Source organism: Nyctereutes procyonoides, unplaced genomic scaffold, assembly GCF_905146905.1.
Source record: "Nyctereutes procyonoides isolate TBG_1078 unplaced genomic scaffold, NYPRO_anot_genome, whole genome shotgun sequence".
Classification (NCBI taxonomy): domain Eukaryota; kingdom Metazoa; phylum Chordata; class Mammalia; order Carnivora; family Canidae; genus Nyctereutes; species Nyctereutes procyonoides.
Genome location: NW_026575037.1, coordinates 2,056,341 through 2,079,309, shown reverse-complemented (window position 1 = coordinate 2,079,309; position 22,969 = coordinate 2,056,341). Strand labels below are relative to the sequence as shown.

At 40.1% G+C, this 22,969-nt stretch overlaps 1 protein-coding gene across 4 annotated transcripts in view; it reads right to left on the bottom strand.

Annotated features, from left to right (window-relative positions):
- RABGAP1L (RAB GTPase activating protein 1 like) overlaps nucleotides 1–20,928 on the bottom strand; it is a 720,977-nt gene extending 700,049 nt beyond the window's left edge. Inside the window, exon 1 of one of the 4 annotated variants that reach the window (XM_055319528.1) lies at nucleotides 20,773–20,928. The gene's annotated coding sequence lies outside the window, so the exon portion shown is untranslated. Of the gene's footprint in view, nucleotides 1–10,721; nucleotides 10,789–20,772 lie in introns of those variants that run through there. The other 3 variants (XM_055319527.1, XM_055319525.1, XM_055319526.1) reach the window with 3 other exon arrangements.
- Between the last annotated feature and the right edge of the window lie 2,041 nt (nucleotides 20,929–22,969).

The window sequence follows — 22,969 nt, the reverse complement described above, 5'->3', positions numbered from 1 at the left end:
TAACTATTTTTAAAGGGATAAACAACACTTTCTCCTACATTCTAAAAAGGGTTTTATGTATTTTAGTATAAAATTTGCATGTTCTAATATTATCATCTCAAAAATTTAAATGTCCCATATTTTACTGAATGATGCATACTTAGATGTACACATTTCCACTTAAAAATATACTACAGGCTACCAATAACATAACTAAGTGGTATTTTATTAATTAATGCCCCTACAATGTCTGACACATTGCATGCAATTAATAAACATTTCATTAATCAGGTCTACAAATATTTAAGCTTATTATATGCCAGACACTGCTCTAAGCACAGGCATGGTAAACCTCACAGATATGGACCTTGTCTCCATGCAGCCTTCAATTTTGTAAAGATGGCAGAAAATTAAAAAAAAAAGCATAAATACATCTTAAATGTGGCAAGTAGAATGAAACAGAACAAGGTGATATTCATAGGGGGTGGGTATCCTACTTTAGACTGGAATGTTAAGGGATATCAAGGATGCTTCTCTGAGTCCAGGCATTTGAGATAAGATTCTCCATCCACAGATTTGGAGAAAAGATCATTCCAGGTTATGGGAACAGCATCTGAAAAGGCCCTAAGTTTCAGTAATTGAAGTCAGGGGTGCCTGGCTGACTGAGTGGGTAGAGCATGCGACTCTTGATCTCAGGTTGTGAGTTCAAGCCCCATACTGGGTGGGCATAGAGAGTAATTAAAAGTAAAATCTTAAAGAAAAAAAAAAAAGGAAATTGAAAAGCCAGCATAATTTGATCACAGAAAACCAAAGAAATATTTCTTAGAAACTGCCAAAGGGATAGATGATGTAGATTTGTAGCACATGTTAAAGATGTACAGTTTTATTCTAAGTGCATTAAAAAAACCTAAAATAAGACATCACAATAAAATTAATATAAATAAAATAAAATAAACCATTATAGAGGAGGTGTGTGCAAGAAAAACCAAGATACAGAATGCCAGAAGGCCTCAGTCCTACATCAAAAGCTTGAAAAGGTACATACAGATTTCAAGTTAACATGTTTAAGGTACATACATGTTAGGTTTTTCACGATTCCCTGCTTTAATCAATTTTTAATTAACCTATCATCTGCCAGATATGATCATTCTCTCTTCCCTTTCCCTTTATATGTACATACTAGAACAGTAAAATGGTCAGATAAAATGGAGAATAAAAGTACATCATAACGACAAATTGTAAAATCAGCCTCTGAATAACTGAGCTGACTAGTTCTTTTACAGGTTGGGATGAAATGGGAACAGGGGTCTGTGCGGAAGATACAGACATTCTGAACTATTTAAATTTTCATCATGTGCATTATTTTTAAATCAAAACACTCACTATAATTATATTTCTCACTAGAAAGCAATTTAAAACTATATAACTGCTTACCAAAATATTATCAAATCTTTCAGAAATTATTCCCACTTCATTTTTCATCAAAATGAAAAAGTAAGGATTAGCTTTTATTTTGTGAGATTAGCAATCTTTGTGGGGCACCTGGGTGGCTCAGTCGGTTGAGCAGCCAACTTTTCATTTCAACTCAGGTCATGATCTCAGGATCGTGGGATGAAGCCCCAAGTCATGCCCTGAGCTAAGCAGACATCCTCTCCCTCTCCTTTGTCCCTCCCCTTGCTTGTTCTCAATCAATTCTTCACCCCTGCATCTTCATCTTCTACCTGAAACTCAAGTACGCTGAGAATTTCCGTGGAAGTTTCTAACTTAACAATAGTCTAATTGATAAACATCTTCCACTGTTCATTAAATCATCTTCCGGGATCCCTGGGTGGCGCAGCGGTTTGGCGCCTGCCTTTGGCCCAGGGCGCGATCCTGGAGACCCGGGATCGAATCCCACGTCGGGCTCCCGGTGCATGGAGCCTGCTTCTCCCTCTGCCTGTGTCTCTGCCTCTCTCTCTCTCCTCTCTCTCTCTCTCTCTGACTATCATAAATAAATAAAAAAAAAAATCATCTTCCATCTCTACCAAGTGAGTTCGAACATTAGTGTCCAAAAATGGCTAGAAGTCAACATTTAACTATCATTTTTTAATTATTTTAAACCAAATTTTAAAGTGTACATAATAATCCAGAGAAATCCAGAGAAAACTGCCCCATATAAAGATCCAATAGTATGTGAAAATATAATTACAAAGGCACACATATTAACACTGTATTCAACTGGAGGAAGGAAAGGGGGGAAGCAATATAAACATCTAACAATAAGGAAACAGTTCAGTTTCGTGGTATGATACCACAAAATTGTCACAGAAAGATATTCAAAATATAAGCTCATATCTTTTTTTATGTGTATGTTTATCAAAGTATGGGAAAAAATGTATTACAATATACCACCCAAGACTTTAAAATAAAAGCAGAAAACTTCAAGAAATAATTATTTGAAGATATAATCTTAAATTTCTTGAAATAGAAAAGTCATTTTAAGTAAAAGCTAAAAGAAATAAAATTTAAAATTACCCTCCAAAGTACTTTACTTCTGTCATTATCAAAGCAAGGTGCATACAATTTTCTCCATCTCAAGTGGGATATTTACTGAATAGTCCTTAACCAGTAGACTCTGAAGTTAGATTTAAAAAGATCGCAAGGCAACTCCAGATCTCTCCACATTTTGCAGACCCTAGCATCAAACACAGAAGGAAGGCAGAGAGCACTAACAGATTCCTCCTCTTTAAAATCACATTTCAATGGAGTCTATGAGCCCTAAGAGGTCCTCTAATTTTGAACATAGGTGTCCTTGACTAATGGAACCTAGGGATATATCCATGTCCTAGATGAAAAAGGGGCTGGAAATAAAGCATCTAACATTTTTAGCTTTTAGTGAAAAGGTGGCTCTGACTCATAAATTGGGGGAATATGTCAAATACAAGAAAGGAGATCAAATGCTGAAAAGAAAAAAAAATGACAGATGTTCATTATGCATAACACCACTGGTACCATTCAGACAACCCACATTACTTTAAATACATTTATCAAGACTATATAGTAGGGGAGTCTTGCTGGCTCAGTCGATGGAGGGTGCAATTCTTGATCTTAGGGTCATGAGTTCAAGCTCCATATCGGGCATGGAGCCTACTTTAAAAAAGAAAAAAATATGATATCTAGAGTCAAAATATTATACCACAAATAACTCACTGGTTATAAGGTAAAAAAAAAAACAAACTTTATACAAAACAACTAGATTCTGTCACTACTTTATCCAGTAATAAGTCTCATCACTAAAACTACAATAATCAGACATGTGCCTCTAGATATCATACATTATGATCTATACAGCAGCAACTATAAATACTGGTGTCCAAAAGATTTTAATTTAAACAAACCTTCAAATCTAGCTTTTAGCTTTAGGAAATACAAAGGAAAGGGAAAGGAAAGGAAAGGGAAAGGGAAAGGAAACAATGAAATAAGCCAGAAAAATTCAAACTGTGGAACATTTTACAGGACAACTGGCTAGGTGTCTGAACAGTCATGAAAAGCAAAAGGAAAAAGTGGGAAGATGTGTCACTAACTGCAACTGTATAATTCTTGATTTGAACAAACAAGCAATAGAAGACATTGCAGGATGAACTGCAACAGCCCCCTCCCCCTGTATTCATATCTTCAAGTCCTAACCTCTGATACCTCAAAATGTGACTGTATTTGGAGATAGGGGGCCTTCAAAGCGGTGATTAAGTTAAATTGAGGCCATCAGGGTGGGCCCTAATCCAATCCGACTGGAGTCCATAAAGGAAGACAGAGACCCCGGGGATGTGTACACAGATGAAAGACCATGGGAGGACACAGAGACACGGTGGCCATCGATAAGACAAGGAAAGAGTTCTCAGGAGAAATAAAATCTGTCAACACCCTGACCTTGGACTTCCAGTTGCTAGAACTGTGAGAAAATAAATTTCGGTTGTTTAAGCCATGCAGTCTGTTATGTAGTTATAGCAGCCCTAGTAAACTAATAAAGACATTTAAGGTACAAGTAGCAAAACTTTCATATGGGCTAGGTTTTTCACAATACTAAGAAACTGTTAGGTGTGATAATATGAGAATGTGATTATGGTTATATAAGAAAATGTTCTTATTTTTTAAAGATGCATTTACATGTTTACGGATAGGAGTGCATGGGTGGCTAAGTCAGCGAAGCACCCAACTCTTGATTTCAGCTCAGGTCATGATCTCAGGGGTGTGAGATCAAGCCCTGTGTCAGGCTCTGTGCTGGGCATGGAGCCTGCTTAAGATTCTTTCTCTCCCTCTGCCCCACCCCCCTCCAAATAATTAAATAAATAAATATTTAGGGGTAAGATAAATCAATTTCTAGAATTTGCAGTGCTATACCAGAAGAGATGAAGATGACAAACATAAAAACTGCTAAATGTTGATGGTTATGTGGATATTAAGTAAGCTACTTACTCTTCCTCATTATTTTGAAATTTTCCATAATGAAAAGTTAAAAACATATCTATATGAAACTGATTTAAAGAGAATTGAGACACACCTGGGTGGCTCAACCAGTTAAGCATCTGCCTTCAGTTCAGGTCATGCTCCAGAGGCCTGGGATCCAGCCTCAAGTCAGGCTCCCTGCTCATCAGGGAGTCTGTTTCTCCCTCTCCCTCTTCTGATCCCCCACTGGTGCTCTCTCACTCTCTCAAATAAATAAAATCTTTTTAAAAAAATGTAAAGAGAATCATTGTACAATAGAACAAAGATTCCCAAAATGAATGCCTACAATTAAAAGATTGTAATAAGGAACAAAAGGAATACAAATACACAAAATGATAATTATACCTTCAACAAATATTTACTGAGTGCATGCTATGTACCAAGTACTTTACACACAGAGGTGAACAAAAGAGACATGGTTCTGACTAATGAGGTTTGTAATCTAATAGAGGAAAGATGTACTAAAGCAAAATAAACAGAAATAAATACAAACAGGGGATCCCTGGGTGGCTCAGTGGTTTAGCGCCTGCCTTTGGCCCAGGGCGCTATCCTGGAGACCCGGGATTGAATCCCACGTCAGGCTCCCAGTGCATGGAGCCGGCTTCTCCCTCTGCCTATGTCTCTCTGCCTCTCTCTCTCTGAGACTATAATAAATAAATAAAAATTTTAAAAATATATATATTTTAAAAAAGAAAAAAAAGACATAAATACAAACAGAAGAAAAAATACCTAAATATGTTAAGTTTTTAGAAACAATTTTTTTTAATAATTTTCTCTTCCATCTCTAAAAGAGAGTTCCTCACAATTCTAATCTGGGCCTCTTCTAGTCTACTTAGTCTCAATTAGCACGCTTCAAACCCAAACATCTCTCAAGTTTATAACCATATGTCAAATTGCCTACAGACACCTACAATATTCATTTCCTAGACATCAAATCTTAAACTAGTATTTTCTTTCCCCAAAACTATATTCTTCCTTTAATCCCTCTTGATAAAGAGACCCAAGAATTCCTTCTCTCACCCCTAAATCTAATATATCACAAAGTCCTATTGATTTTACCTCATAAGAACTTCTTAAATCTGTTTATTCCTCTCCAATTTCATTACTTCCACCCTAGTTCCCTTACCTGGCTTATTGTAATAGTTTTCTAACTTGCCCTCCTGACTCCAGCCTAACTTGTCTCCAAATTCATTCTACCTAAAGTAAAATGGTAACATCCAATATTACCATATTTTTGTTAAATAATAAGATTTTTAAATTATTCTTGCCAAATATTGAAGTATATTTCCTTCAAGCATCACCCAAAAGCCAGTCCTGAAATAAAACTAACTTGTAAGAGTAGTTCTCCCAGCTAACTAATCCTAGTTAAAAAAAAAAAAAAAGTTCCCTTTATTAAAAATAATACTTAGAATTATTTGGGAAGCACAGCGTCCCAACATTTCTCCATAACATTCGACTATCACCAAAATATGTTACATTAGGGTTGTCAGATAAAATACAGGACACACAATTTAAATTTCAGATGAACAATAGTTTTTAGTATAAATATGTCCCAAACATCATGTGTATTTTTACTTACTAAATCTGGCAACCCTAGTTATACTAACAAAATTATAACAGCTAGCAAAATCTGACTTTATTTATACCTTTTTCATTATAGAAGTTACTTAAATTTAGAAAAAAAATCCACAATCCTATCACGCTAGCGCAATTAGCATTTTAGTGCATTCTTCTTTTTCTTACATACTTTAAATGTTATATTCACCCTTCCTTAAATGTGTAAGCATTTCCTTTTGCTAGTACATACACCTGTGTATCATTTCCTTTTTTTTTTAAGATTTATTTATTTATTTATTCATGAGAGACACAGAGAGAGAGAGAGAGAGAGAGAGAGAGAGAGAGAGAGAGAGAGGCAGAGACATAGGCAGAGGGAGAAGCAGGCTCCATGCAAGGAGCCCAATGTGGGACTCATCCTGGGACTCCAGGATCATGCCCTGGGCTGAAGGCAGGCGCTAAATCCCTGAGCCATCCAGGCATCCCTCTGTAGTTATTTCTTTAGAATATTCTCAGAAATGAACTTACTAAATTGAAAGTTTAGTAAAAGGTTAAAACAAAACAAAAGGTTATGAGCAGTTTAACAACTCTAAATACATAGTGCCAAATTACAAACTACTAGCAATATTTGATATGCCCGCTTTACTAAAATCTAACCAGCCTTATGTTATTAATATTTTCAAAAAAAACTGAAATAGGTATAAAATAGTATTTCATTTTCCTCTAATATGCCTTTCTTTGGTTACTGGTAAGATCTAACATTCTTCTACTAGTTACTTATATTTCCTCTGCTATCAACAATCTGCTCATTTCCTTTACCTATTTTAAAAATGTTGGTCTTTACAATAATAAAGCTTTTCCAAGTGAAAAATGAAAGTGCCGTCTAAAATTCTAATCACTTGGACCAAATGAAAACCTATAGTTTATTTCTTCAATCCTCATCTTCCAGAAACTATATTTTTATATACTCTCATTTTATATACATATATTATCTCAAGTTTCATTTAAATAACTCATTGTTAAAAATAACTAAGAAGTTGACTCAAATTTCCTGTTATTTAAATACCATTTCAGTTCAACCTAGTACTTGGATATGTCAAAGAAATTTATTTTGATTAATTTGATCATGGAAACAGAAATCACGTTGTTGATCTACTGTCTTCAATAATCCAGATACAAGAAACCTGATTCTGCAATCAGTTGATTCTCTAATGCTGTCGGTAATCTTGCAAATATAAATATGCACCACTGACTTCAACAGAAGACAGAGAAGAAGAAAGTAATTAAGGAAGTCAGCATAAATTCATCAATGCCATTAGAACAGAACTCAAAGCTCACAACAAGCTAACAGCAGGCCTTTAAATGGCAAGGATTTTTGAGATAACCTAATTAAATCTCTTTCCTCTCCATTACCCCACCCATTTTGCAAAGGAAGAAACCAAGGCAAAATGAAGTGAAATAACTTTCAATAAAGTCTTAAAGCTAGTTAGGCCAAGAATATCTGCTTCATTCTGCAATCAACACAATTTTATTGAGTGCTTTATTCAAAGCTCTAGAGATACCAAAAGTGGGGGGGGGGAAGAGGGAGGCGTCTGGGTGGCTCAGACAGCTGAGCAGCCAAGACTTGATTTTGGCTCAGGTCCGGATCTCAGGGTTTTAAGACTGAAGCCTACATTGAGTTCTGCCCTCAGTATGGAATCTACTTCAGGATTCTCTCTCTGCCTCCCCCCACCACCTGTCGCCCTCCCCCCCCCCCATCGCCCAAAATAAATATATCTTTTTTTGAAAAAACAGTGAAGTCCTTGCCCTCGAAAAGCTTACATGCTACTATTGGATGCTTAGAAAGTAGTAAATAAGGAAAGAAAGACGGAAGGAAGGAAGGAAATTTCTATGACAGAGATAAGTATTTTGAATTCAATTACATAGAGCAATGTGGCGAAACAAGACCAGATTAGGGGACCACTTTAGATTGAGTGGTTTGGGAAAGGCTTAGAGAAAATGAAAAAAGAGCTGAAATCTGAATGACAAGAACAGGAACAGGACTGATTAGAGATACTCATATCCAAGTATTCGTCAAGGTACTGCAAGGGTAAAGGGTAAGGGAAGGAGGATTAACAATGCTTTTATTTTTTTAAATCAAAACATACCATTTAAGTATAAAAGACATTACAAAAAAATTTAATAATAAATATGGCACAAACTTTATTTTTTCCAAGAGATACACATATCAAGATAAAATACTATCATAGGAAAATATCTAAATCATGATGATTTGTGACTCCCCAAAAACTTACCTATTAATAGCTGATTGCTTAAAATAATAATAATAATAATAATAATAATAATAAGGAAGAAACAACTGACAATTTTAAATAAAAGCTGTTAAAATGAAAAAAGCCTTTTGTTGACTGGAAGCCTTATTGGTGATATAATCAATCAATTAACACATACATGAAATATGTATTATATACTGTATTCGTACAATAAAGCAAGCTAGAGAAAACAAAATGTTATTAAGAAAATCATAAGAGAAAATACACTTACAGTACCATACTGTATTTATCCCCCCAAAAAATTTACAGATAAATGGACCTGTGCAGCTCAAAACCACATTGTTCAACACTCTACTGTATTCCATATTAAAAAAAATGCTAATATAAATACTTTAATGCCTTCATAAATGTTCTACATAGACCATGTACTTAACTTTTTCTTGGTAAAAGAGAATCTGACAAATTTTCATTATTAGTAATATAACTGCTACCTTAAAGCTAATTAGGTTATGTAAGGCTGTTTTCCTTATGTTGTCTCTAGTTTTTAGATCTGGGGGTTTTTTTATATATAGTTTTTCCTATTCTTCACTGCTATCATCTCAGCAATCTCACTGTCCTGTTACCAGTATGTATGTTTATGACAGCATCTTGCCTCTTCTAAATCATTCCTAATTCACTATCTTAGAAACCACAAGCATCATATTTAAAATAAAAATAAGTTATCAATGAGAGCTAAAAAGTTTTATTTATAAAGAATTACTTATAAAAAATGACATCTACTTTGGGGATTTTACCATGATTCTGAGAGATGAGGAGCTGCTTACACTGGGTCTACATAAGAGTCACAATTTTAGATTATCATACCTCTAGTTAAAATGTCTCTGTTGCCTCTTTCAGCTCAACTCCGATATTTCAGGCAGCCTTACCTGAAGCCCCAGACCAGGTCACATAACCCTCTAAAGCTTTCCTATAAAACACATTCTATCCTGCCCCATCCTTGTTAAACTCTACTGTATTTATGTTTCTCCAATATGACTGTCAGCTCCTTAAGAGTCCCTTACTTGTGATTTTTGAGCACAGAACCCATACTCTGCCTTATAAATCCTTGCTAAATAAAGCAATGTCAGAGAATGAAACTGAATTTATAGCCATAAAGTCATAATACTCCTTCCAATTAAAAACAACCTTTCGGGATCCCTGGGTGGCGCAGTGGTTTAGCGCCTGCCTTTGGCCCAGGGCGCAATTCTGGAGACCCGGGATCGAATCCCACGTCAGGCTCCCGGTACATGGAGCCTGCTTCTCTCTCTGCCTATGTCTCTGCCTCTCTCTCTCTCTATCATAAATAAAAATAAAAAATAAAAAAATAAAAATAAATAAAAATAAAAACAACCTTTCATAGCCATAATGATATCAACTTTCTTCTGCAAATATACACTCAGGACATCTAAATTTAAGGGAAAATCATATGAAAACTATTAAGTACAAGCATGTGACAACATACTATTAAACTCTTTTACTCACTGCACCCTGAAAAACATATTTTTATCTTAGGGTAGGGGGAAGCTCCAGACAAGGCTTCAGCCAGCAGCTCAGGAGCCCAGGTGGGCGGATCCATCTCCTCTGGCTCTTGTGCCTCCAGTGTCACAGTCACCGCAGCTACCGCAGTGTGGGGGGCAGTGGGGGTGGCAGCTTCGGGGACAGCCTGGTCATCCACTCCTACCTCCTGGGCAGCTCCAGCCCCCGAACCCAGAGCCCCCAGAACTGCAGCATCATGTGATCTGGGACCTGCCAGGCCGGGTGAGGGTGGAGGCTGCCTGCCTCCTCTCTGCCTCATGCCCACCCTGCCCACACCCACCCAGCACCTCATGGGAGGGGCTTGAAGTCAAAGAAAATACCCCTTTGGTTTTTTTCTTCTATGTTTTGTTTTTTTTTCTAAGAGAAGTTATTTTCTACAGTGGTTTTATACTGAAGGAAAAACACAAGCAAAAAAAAAAAAAAAAAAGCATCTATGTCAATCTCCCCTGCTTTTGGGAAACTCCACATCTGCCTTAAAACCAAAGAAGGCTTCCTCCAGAAGCCAAGGGAAAGGGATGCTCCTACAGAACCTAGTTTCTGCTTCTCTGCTGCTCCTACCTGCCACGACCCAGTGAACATGGTGCCTGAGAGGCAGCTCTGGAGTCCTCCCAGCCAGCCTCTGAGGGGGGGGTTGGGCCAGCCTCCACCCTCACCCCCTCACCCCCCCCCCCCCCCGTTCTACTACACCTGGCTGAGGCTCCTCTGCCTGCCCCACCCCCACCCCACCCCTGCCCTCTGCACGGGGATGACTAGTCCTTCCAGGTACCAGCTATGCTTGCTTTTTCTGTATTTTATTTAGATAAGAGATGGGAATGAGGTGGGAGAGGGGGGAAGAGAGGTTCTTTGAGGCTGCCTCACCTGGAAGCTGGAAGCCTGGGCTCTGCTCAGTCACTGGAGGTCAAGGTCAAGTGGGTGTAGGGCAGAATGGAGAGGGAGGGTAGTAGACAGGGTGGGAGCCGGCTGTGGAAGAGGAAGGTGAGAAGAGGTAGAGGGTGTGTGTCCGTGATTTTGGCAAACACTAAAGTCCCTGGCCTCCCCATTTCCCATCTGCATCCCCTTTCTCCCCCCAGATCAATACACTAGTTGTTTCTTAAAAAAAAAAAAAAATTTCACTAAAAAAACCCTTTATGGTCATTTCATGTCGGTTGGAAATCACAGAAGTTAGGCAGAAAAACAACCCAGGGGACAGATACAAAGGGACAGCATGGCGTTTCCCCAACAGGTCTCTGCTCCGCAGGTGGCGGGTGGGGGCCAGGGCAGGCCTGGGGCATCTACGCGTGACAGGCGGGCCTGGCCGCCAGGGCTCAGCTGTCCTCCTCGTCTAGGGATTCCGAGTCCATCCGCACCCTTGCACACACGCTCCTGCCGCTCCTTCCCGGGTGCATCCAGCTCGGAGCCCTCCCGCGCACTGTCATTGTGTAATGGCTCTTCAGAGGAGCCACAGCCCAGCCCCTCCTTGGAGTTCTGTCCTCCCTCCTGCTCCTTGTCTTCCATGCTCTCCCCTTTCTGGGATGTGGCCTCACCACATTTTTCCCAGGCAACTACATACTTCTGTTCAACCTAAGTGCAAAAAATTGACATTTAAAGAATAGTGATTGTTGCTGATCCAAGCTAAACTAAAAATTATCTTGGCTGTATCCAGCTGATCAGGATAGAAGAAAAGTCACCCATTACAGGACTCATAGATTCCTGATGTTGCAAGGGTCTTAGAAATTATCTCATATTATAATATCTACTCCCCCTCATTTCAAAAAGACTTCAGTTTGCTAGAGATCATCCAATCCACTTGTTAGTCCATGCACCCCTACATTTCTTCCTTCCTCTTTCACTTGCTGACCCTCTGGACCCACACAAAATAAGTTTTCTACTATGCAAATAGTCTTTCAAATATCTGTTCAACTTATTTTATGGTTCAAGTTATTTTAGTAATTACAAAGTAATATAGGTGTTTATTTCTAATATTTCTTTGCTCCTCAAAAATTATCCAGTAAAACAAAAACACCAGGCACATTTACAGGTGTTCTTTTGTAAACCTTTTCTTAATTCCCATAACCACTCTATGAAATAGAAGACAAGTATCATCACCCCAGTTAAAGAATCATCAATAGAGAATAGTAGTTGAGAGTCACTCTGAAGCAGATTGAGGAGGAAAGGAGACCTCTTAAGAGTTGCATGATTTTCAGCAAGCCACTGACCTTCTCCAAGCCATTTCCTCCTTCACAAACTGAAAACGATACTATAATAATTCCTACCCCATATAGTTATTGTCAAGATTAACTAGACAATGCACAGTATCTTATATAAGTAGTCCACTAAATACTCAATGTTGATTCATTATTATTATTATTATTATGCAAAAAAGAAATTACTTCTTTAGTAAATCACTTTTTCTCTCTGAATTTCACAGCAGCCCTCTATCAAGAATTAAGGTCCTGTGTTCAACCTACCTTGTCTTCTGCAAAACCAAAAAATGTTTTTGGTTATTTGCAGCATACTATTTTTGTCCATCCCCATCCCCCAGCCCAACCAAAATTTTTTAAATCTACTATTTTCCTCTTCCAAATGAAATTCACCAAAGTACAAAAATTACTAAAGCCCTCTATTTTATAAAGTAAATTCGCTTCAGTTGAATATAATAAAGTTCCACTATAATTAGCATGCAAACAATGAAATTTATATGTAAAATGGCAACTATCACATTAAAAGCTAAACAAACTGGTTTCTCTAACCTATTTTTTTTTTAATTTTCTTATTTATTTATGATAGTCACACACAGAGAGAGAGAGAGAGGCAGAGACAGGCAGAGGGAGAAGCAGGCTCCATGCACCGGGAGCCCGACGTGGGATTTGATCCCAGGTCTCCAGGATCGTGCCCTGGACCAAAGGCAGGCGCTAAACCACTGCGCCACCCAGGGATCCCTCTCTAACCTATTATTAAATTGCCTTTTAAAAACGTTATCTGATATCTACAAGTGGTAGAGATTGCTATTTTACTGTCTGTGAAAACAACTATAGCAGGAGAAACCTGTTTCACCTATTGAAACTATTGACAATGTTGACAGGAAATACAAAATGCATTTCAGAATTAAAAAAAAAAAACAACTTAAAGGCCTAGACTCATTTGTGAAAAATTAAGCTACCTAACTCATGCATAAAAATTTTATAGATTCATTAGTATAGGTCCTAGGATATGAATAATAATAGTATTCTAGAATATTGAGGGAAAAATGGATGGAGGAAAGAAGACATTAACTGAATTACAATTCGATACCAACTTGATAGGCAGTAACTCATCTTTCCACAAAGACTAGGACAAAGGCAAATCAAAACATTAGTCCAACCATGACCCTTAACAGTAGGGCAAATATAAGACAAAGATTTAAAATGAACGAATACAGTTCATGAGGGAAGAACTTTGTGGAATAAATGAATGAGGTCTGATGGCCTCAGATGCTAAAGTAACAAAATTACAATAAAACAACCTAAGAAAATTTATTGTCTGCCAGTATATTATATAAGCTCCCTTCAGTCGCTGACTTTTTACTAAACTAAAATACAATCTATTCAATTTATACAGGGTAAATTACTCCAAAGAGACTACTCAAGGAAATTCCTGATAACCACTCTAAGAACCATTTGCATTTGTACAATGCTCTTAGTAAAGAGCCTCAAAATGACGTATAGATCTTGAAGCATGGGATAAATATTCTATATGATTTATCAAAAACTAGTGTTCTGAGACGTCTGGGTGGCTTAGTGGTTGAGCATCTGCCTTCAGCTCAGGGAGTCCTGGGATCAAGTCCCACATCAGGCTCCCTACATGGAGACTGCTTCTCCCTCTGCCTAGGTCTCTGCCTCTCTCTCTCTCTCTCTCTCTCTCTCTCTCTCTCTCTCTCTCTGTGTGTGTGTGTGTGTGTGTGTGTCTCATGAATAAATAAATAAAACTCTTAAAAAAAAAAAACTAGTGTTCTGTCTCTTAAACCTGCAAAAGTGAAAACCACAGGTTTCTATTTTTTCTAAAAATAGTATTTATTTGCATCCCCTTGTAGTGGAAGTTAAATTTTGAAGTCCTATAATTTTGCTTACTGCTGATAATGAGTGCAGAATATGGGTGTGTGTATATACCAGAGAGAAGTTCAGAAATCCTTCACTGGTACGTGAATGTATCCTAGACTTGCCCTTTTAAATGTGCTCCTTTCCTAGAAATTTGGTGTACCAAAAAAAAAAAAAAATTCCCTTTGGGGATTTACATTACTTTCGTTATCTGTCACTATTTGACATGACAGCATTCAAAGAGTCTACTTGTTCTTTTTAATCATTTGCCAAGTTGACTCTATTTTCACCACAAATGTCAGCAACTAGTGGGTGGTATGCATGCATAAACATACATAATACACATTTCTGTGTACGGGTATATCTGAAGAAAATACACAACTTAAAGACATCAATACAATACCACAGTTTGTACCACAAAAAAATGATCATAGCAAATTTGGAAGGATTTTAATAAACTCTATTTGGGAAACCTAACACATCTTTAAAAAAAAAAAAAACAAACAAAAAACCAACACCCTGTGCTGATATGATTAGCCTCTCCATTCAACTGGTGTGAGGTATCTGAAGCATGCTGCATCTGAACTCTTATCATACTATTTGGGGTGTGCTATCCTGTGGAACAGTTCATATGAAACTGCCAAAACCTAAAATGATAGGATGACAAACTTTATGTATCTGAAGCTTAAAGAAGTGAGAAAAACAGTATGGCAACAACACAATTCGTATTTATTTTGGAACAAAAGCTCATCCCAAAAATTCTTTGTTAACCATCCAGAAGTAGCCCAGCTTTTACCAACAAGCAGTTATTTACTGTAGCGACTTCATCACCAAGATTACCAAAATTTTCCACACGCTTCTAACAGTCTCTGTATGTGCTGTTACCTGGGCAACACTCTAAAAGGGCTTTTTACCTTTACAGAACTAGGAGGTCAAAAAGAAGTAAAGCTTCTTCAAATTGTGCACCATTTTAATCAGAAACAGTAAGTGTGAAATTATCAGAACAGAAAACCTTGAGAACTACCACCAGCCAATTTGATTAACAGACACACCTTACTGTCACTTATCTTCATTTCTAGCCACCTAATTCACCTATGGAACAAGGCAAGCTCTGTCCAGGACTTCAAGACATCCTCAGTCACACAGACTGTCAAATACATAAATGCCAAAATTCAAGGAACTTGGAGTAAAAAAAAAAAAAAAAAAAAAAAAAAATCCATCAATCCCTCACATCTGGCTGTGGTAGTAATATACCCTTGCCTTGCTGCCCTAAATTCTGGTAGCTAGTCGGCTTAGCCAATCTGTAAAGACTGCCTTTCTGCCTGAACCAGATCTGCCTCCAAAAATTAAGATCCAGTCATTCAGAAATCACATTTTAGAAGGCCCTTTGAAAATACTTTCAAAACTGCTTCCTCCTCTACTACAGCCAAAGTGATACTACTTAGTAAAACAAAAAATAATGGTATCTCCTTACAAAAATATATATTTTTTTCCCTTACTTTCCTACAGTTTTAGGATTGGTAAACTTGAGGTTACTTTCCTAACAGTAATAATTTTTTCCTTCAGCTTTTACTCTAAGGATACTCATGTGCCCTCTGGGTCATATTCTAATCAAGAACACAGCATACAAAGCTTCTTTAACGTTAAGAAGTACTAGATGACGCCAGAATCAAAAAAATGAAAGATAACCTGAGCAGAAAGGAAAAGTAGCATTCAAGGCTCTTCACCATCCAGTGCTGACTCTGTCGCTTAGCCCTTTCCCTCTATGCCCTTGATTACCCTGGCTCTTGGCTCACAAAGGCCTTTTTTTTTTTACATACTATTTGTCCTATTTCCATATGTGCAAACCCTATCTATTCTTCAAAGCATAGTTTAAGTGTCCTCTCTTCCCTTATCCTTACAACTAAAAGTAATTGCTCTCTCCTGCCTCTAAACTCTCAGAGTGCCTTATCTTTATTTCTTTACCACGAGTTACTTTCTGCCTTAGAGTATCTTGGTTTCCATATTCAATCCCTATATAAAGACCTTATGGGTAAAGTCCATGCTTTATTCACCTCTGTTCAAACTGCTTAACACAATGTCTGGCACATATTAAGTACCTCAACTGAGCTACATGAATGGCTTTGGGTCAGGAGAGAAGCCACTAGAAAAAAACTCCAGATTACTAGGATTCTGGAGACCTGGCTTTGCTAATAACTATCTATATCACCTTGAACCTCAACTCTGTATAACATTCATCTGTAGAGTGAAGAGGGTGGACAAAACCAGTTTTTAACCATAGGCTGCTATCATTAGCTGGTTATAAAATCAATTTAGGGGTCAAAACTCAGCATTTTTTTAATGAAGCGGAATAGATAATATCAATGTGTGTTGTAGGCAGCAGTGTGCTGAAAATGTTCAACAACTGGCTATATAAAGGGGAGAAAAAAGTCCTAAACTGCACCATTTGCTGATTTTCCTGGTATAAATACTCTCAGGCCATGGCCAACTTCAAGCTACCAGCATGATGTCACTGAACATGGAGCTATGTGGGAAAAGAAAGGCACACTGCTTCTGCAAGCCAGTATGATGAGCCAGTTCTAGCAAGGTCCTAAAAAGATAAGTATTATTTTGCCAAACTTTTTTTTCAACCTTGTATGCAGTCACATGAGTGTGAGGGGAGGGGGTGATTGAGTCAAGACATACAATGTGTCACTGTCAAAACAGTTTAATAAATAATCAGTTCAACAATCTCCTAGTCTCTTCCATGTGTCCTACACAATGCAATAAAATAAATAAATTATTCTTGGTTATATATGTAATTTCTTTACCACCAAAATCTACTTCTCTTCAAAAATGAGAGCTACACAGATGCCTAATAATATCACCAGAAGGCCATTTACAGAGTGGGAATTTGGCTTAGGGAGTATCAGAAAAGGGCTAAGGTTCTCAGACTTATTATTAGTTCAGCTCCACACACCTAAGGACATATAACACACTCCTACTAGTAGCAGTGGCTAATTTAGCAAAGAGATGGGGATAGAGGAGAGGAAGAGGAAATGTATAATATGAAAAAAAACCCAAGTATTGGGACATTTGTGCCCATGTCCCCACTCCACTGAGAATTCAGGTACAGAGAAAACCAGTGCTATAAGAAAGTAAATTTCCATATTTGATGTTTCCTAGCCAATTTCTCCAGCACAAGCTTTCATCCCTATTAGAATTAAGTTTCTATCATAGAGACATGCACTTGTTGAATTTAGAATAAGCAAGGGAAAAAACAGCACAGCCAACAGTTGTTAGATTTGATATTCTGGGACAATCAGGCTTTTATGGGGGGGGGGGACCTTTTCATCTTATTTAAGCTTACTAAACTGGGTAAGGAGAGGGGAAGTTTCTTAAATATATTTTTGGCTGCTCTATGTCTATCACAACAACACAGTCTGTAACCAGATTTTTCTTGAGTGTTTATAAAGACTTATGTTTTCTATTTTTAAAGCTATTTAGAAAACAAGAAGGCGGGGATCCCTGGGTGGCGCAGCAGTTTAGCGCCTGCCTTTGGCCCAGGGCGCGATCCTGGAGACCCGGGATCGAATCCCACATTGGGCTCCCGGTGCATGGAGCCTCCTTCTCCCTCTGCCTGTGTCTCTGCCTCTCTCTCTCTCATTCTGTGTGACTATCATAAATAAATAATAAAAATCAAGAAAAAAAATAAAAATAAAAAATAAAAAAAAAGGAAACAAGAAGGCTCAGAATTTCAAGTACACTAATAATCGAAGCCCAAGTCTAACTCCAAATCAACTAAGTATATGCCTATAAGTTTCCAAGGAAAATCCCCCAAAATTACACCCAAAAGTACCAAAAAAAAAAAAAAAAAAAAAAGACAAAAAGGAGTCAGCATGAGCACAAACTTACTATAGTCAATTTTGGCATCCTACCTGTTGAATGAGTGCAATACGGAAAATAAATGAAATATGAAAAGATAAATGTAAAGATACATACAAGTTCTACTAAATTCCATTAACTCTTCCTTATTAGGGGTCCACTGAGGTTCACGTACTTATACCCAATTTCAAATACTAACCATAAAGTGAAAATTATTTACCACTCTGAAAAGACACGAGTCAAGTCAAGCAATGCCTTATTCTATATTTACAATATTAAACCTCTCCTCTAAAATGGGAGTAGGTTTTATACCATAACTCAGGCTCAAGTCTGTACTTTTTCTGCTTCTACTGTTAGTGGTGGCAAACGCACTGTAAGTCTATCTCCTGAGCTATCTTTGCAGTACTGGAGGCTAGAATAGCCTTGTGCTCCTGGTCATCCTGAGACCCAGTGGCTGAGCCATTTATACAAGGCAAGAGCTACATACACGCACCAACTCATTAAAACTTGAGACAAATACCTATAGACTACAGTATCTACTTTATTCTCTAAATATTCTCTTTCCACCATAATCATCCCTACATCCCTCTTCAAGACAATGGTAGGATGGAATGCAGACCCAGTTCTACACCTTCAAAGCAAGAAATTTTTGCTACTTAGCTACTACTCTCTTCAAAGTTCATCTCTTGAAGCTTGGCTATCTCCCACTCATAATATTTTTTCTTAGCACAACAAAATTCCTTCTTTTAACTACTCCATTAAGAATGGATAAAACGACTTTCAGCTTTAATGCTGTATCATCTGAGTTCAAGTAAATATACAGTAATTGAACAAGCTGAAATCTGGGTTAAAGCAAAGAAAAATTTTAATTACAACTTTTTAGAAGTCACAAATTTTACATTGGTGAGTAAACATGAAAACTTTTGTTTCATATGTCTTATAAAATTCTGTCATTCAAAGAAAAACAGCATAACTACTAGAATGAAAAGAAAATCATCTGAATCATGAAACATTAGCAAAGGAACAAAAATTCTCAGGATATCAAAACTGTAATGTATAAAAGTTCCTATCAAGAAAACTCAGGCCAAAACAGAACAAAAACTAAAAACAAAACTTCATACATGTATTGTCACACCTTTTCATGCTGGGTGATGTGTTCACCACATGTCCCAATAGTACCTGGATCTACTACTTTGTTTCCAGCTTTCTAGTATACAATGTAGGCTATACAATGTGTTCACATATGAGCACTGCCCAACTACATCCACTTCTCCCCAGGCCACTCACTAATACATAATATCAAAGCACATTTTGAACTGATTTAATATAGACAACAGTCTAACTCAATAGCCTCAACTAACTCATCTACCAGGTGAGCATTTAAACACAAATAGATGAAATCCATCTGGTCTTTCTCCTTTGCAAGTTCACTGTCAGTTTCCTATGGGACTTTTTTTTTTTTTTTTAATGAAGATAATGAATCATAGGCCAGTTCTCCAGCTCTAGCAGCTTGTGGACCAATATTTTCCATGGACAAAAAAATCCACTTCCAATTTGACCACAAGCAAACTTCATCTTTGTACTTTCTGACATCACAGTATCGGATATTCTACAAAAGTACAGAAGCTAAATATAAACACTACTGTAAGAAAAGTCAGAGCGTTTTCATGAAATTGTGTTTTTAAAACTCCCAACTACCTACCCCACATCAAGAACAAGAAAATTTGGGGCAGCCCAAGTGGCTCAGTGGTTTGGCGCTGCTTTCAGCTCAGGGCGTGATCCTGGAGCCTGGAGATCGAATCCCACGTCAGGCTCCCTGCATGGAGCCTGCTTCTCCCTCTGCCTGTGTTGTGTCTCTGCCTCTCTCTCTCTCTCTCTCTGTGTGTGTCTCTTGTGAATAAATAAATAAAATCTTAAAAAAAAAAAAAAGAACAAGAAAATATTGAAAAAAAAAATCCCTAAACCTTCCAGGACCAAAGATGCAGGCCTTGAAATCCATTTTCCAGTCAGCGCCGAAATCTCTCAAGCATGCCAAAGTTCTCCTTACCATTAATTAGTGTAACGAGGTTGGGGTTTCTCCTCACTCGTAGGAAACCTTCAACTCTGCAAGTGACCCCCTGCATTTGGCAAGTTTTCTAAGATAATCTTGAGAGGTACAAGGGGAATTCACAAGTACGTGGACACATCGCCCCGGGATCCGAAACAAGCCCCGTCAGTCCAGTGCCCTAGCATCCAGCCACCTTCTGCGGGCCAGGGGCCCCTTTCCACACGCTGACGCACTGCCCAGCCCTGCACCGCTGCCGACCGGTGCAAAGTACTAGTCCAGTCTCAGAAACTTTGACTCAGTTATGAGGACACCGAGCACCCACACCTGGACAGAGGGTTCTCGGGGCCAGGCGGTCAACTCCGAAGCGGGGCGTTCCTTGCAGGTAGAGATCCGCCCAGGACGCAGCCCATCCCAAACTGCAAAAACCACAAGCACCCACAGCAGGAGCGGAGCAAAGTGCCGGGCGGAGGCAGGGGGAGCGCGAGGGCGAGACGCGGTCACGAACAGAAGCCTGAGTGTGGATTTAAAAAAAAAAAAACACCACCACCCTAACCACACGCCCCCCCGGACACAGGGCGGCTTGCGGAGCCCGCGAGCCGGGCGGCAGGCGAGGCGGGGCGGCGGAGGCGGCGGCACGTCAGGGGGGCTCGGCGGGGGGCGAGCGCCCAAGTCCCCGCCCCGCCCCCAGGTGAGGGGCGTCCCGACTCCGCCCGCCCGCCCGGGCCAGGAAGAGCGACCGGCAGGCAGAGCCGTGGGGGCCAGGAAGCGACCGACGGTCACGGAAGCCCCGTGCCCTCCTCCCCGTGGTCCTCTCGCAGCGCGTCCTCGGCCCGGCCCCCACGCGACCCTCCCCCGGCTCAGCTCCGACGCCAACACCCCCGGCCCGGCCCGCGGCGCCCCGCCGCCCGGCCGCCCGCCGGCCCCTCGGAGGCCGCCCTCGCCTCACCTCCTCACGTCTCCGCCGTCAGGGCCGGAACAACTCCGCCGGGCGCCCGCGTCCCAGCCGCCGCCCCGCGCTCTGCGGCCGGGCCCGTCCCGTTCACTCCGCGGCCGCCAGAGCCCTAGGAGGGCGGAGGGAGCAAGGCGGAGGGAGTGGAGAAGGGGGAGGAGGGGAGGAGGGGAGGCCCGCCCGGCAGGAAGAGGCGAGGGAGGGGGCGGGCCGAGGGGGAGGCGGGCCGGGAGCGCGCGCGTCCGGGCCCCTCGGCGCGGCGTGCGCGCTCCTGAGGGCGGAGGCGCCTTCTCTGCCCCCGGGGCGGCGCGCACGCGCGTACGCGTCCCTGCCTGGCCGCGGCCGGGCTGGGGGCTGGGAGCTGGGGGAGGGGGCCGGGGGAGGGGAGGGGAGGGGGCCGGGGGAGGGGAGGGGAGGGGGCCGGGGGAGGGGAGGGGAGGGGAGGGGCGCTGGGGGAGGGGGCCGGGTTCTCAGAGTCGGGACCCGGGAAAGGGCGGGAGGCGGTCGCGGTCCCTCAGAACCTTCCTGAGGGGGACCTGCGCCGGCGGAGCCAGCGGGTTCGGGCTCGCTTGCGGGGGAGCCGGCGGCCCGCCCAGCGGGGTCGGCGAGTTCTTAGATAATCCTAAATTTGGGGCGATTGTGTTTCTGCTCGTAAGCTTGGTTTACATCTCTTCACTGTTCACGCCCGGTAATCCTCAAGGAAGTCACCTTCAAGAATACTAACTTGTCTCGCCAGTTACTCTCCTCTCTGCCTCTTCCAAGGTGTCTGCGTGTCCGTCGCTCCCTTGCTAGTTGGTTCTGTGGGACTCGGGAGATTGAAGAGGGAAGACACCTGCTGTGTGTTTGTATGAGGAAAACGTGTCCTCATTCTGCCCTTCGGGGCAATAAATTTGGGTGTACACACTAGTGGAGATAAGACAAACCAACTCTTTCTCCTTACAAATACTGTACACTGATCCTTGAACTGTCGGTATCCTCCTTTGTAGATCCTGCAGCCAGAAATGAACTGTCAACTGTCCTAATTTCCATAGCATTCTGTTTCTGTTGGTTTGTGGCACCGAATATATTCAACCTTATCTAGGTAAATAAATCTGTGCAATATTTTATTCCTCTGGGGAATACTCGAGAACCCGGTTCATTCATTTTTTATGTCTTCCACAATGCCTGACTCATCCCAAGTACTCCGAAAATGTAATTGTAGGAATAAGTGAATATAGTGCAGCAAGAGTTGTGTATGGCCAAAGATTTAAGCTCTAGGATGAATTCTTTAGTTTAAAATTCTCCCTTCTACCCCACTTCAATTCCTCAGCACTGATTTCCCCAACTAGATCCAAAAACTACCCTGAAAAATACAAAATGTGTCCAATGGGCTCCCCCCTCTCTCTCTTTTTCCTGATTTAAATGTCTAGAGATGCTGGGACATACCAAGAGTGTTGCAACTATTTGTTGTTTCCCTTATCTTCTGGGCTGCTTCCCAGAAGGTCCTCTAACCTTTGTATTCCAAGAGTCGGCCTAGTTCTGGGCCTGAATTTTGATATTTAATAAAATTAGGGTTGGAATAACTCAAGTCATCTGTATCTATTAAAAAAATATGCCAACAAGTGCCTAATAATAAATAAGTTGACAAGTAAGTACTGAGCCTCTACTGCAGTGCGAGTAAAGTTACACTGGGAACCATGAGGAAATCAACAGATGAAAAAGACGTTCAGTTTCTATCTTCTGATGTCTTCTAACTGGAGAGAAGCTTTTTTGACAAAAAAAGCAAACCCCGTCGTCTCATGGCCATGTTACACCTCTAATCACCAGGGGTCATTGTGTAAAACTGAACTGTTCCTCACAATAGAACTTAGATAAGAGATGTCACAAGAGAACCTAGATAAGAGATGAGTCACAAGAGAACCTAGATAGAGACAGTAAAGGTGATTCTGTACAAACTTATCCTTATCCCTAGGAAAACAATTCTAAATACATGCCAAAGAGTTAATAACAAAACATTGTCCCCATAATGTGTGCTGCTCAATTCTCTACCCACAATGACTCCCCTTGCAATAAGCATATGCTAGCAGCCCTAATCCTTGAAAAGACTAAAAGCTCTCACTTTGGAGAAGAGTATAAACTCTGCTAGCATGGCTCATAATGCGACAGAAAACTGATGACCTAGGTCCAGATCTGACCCACAAACATGTTTTGTTTG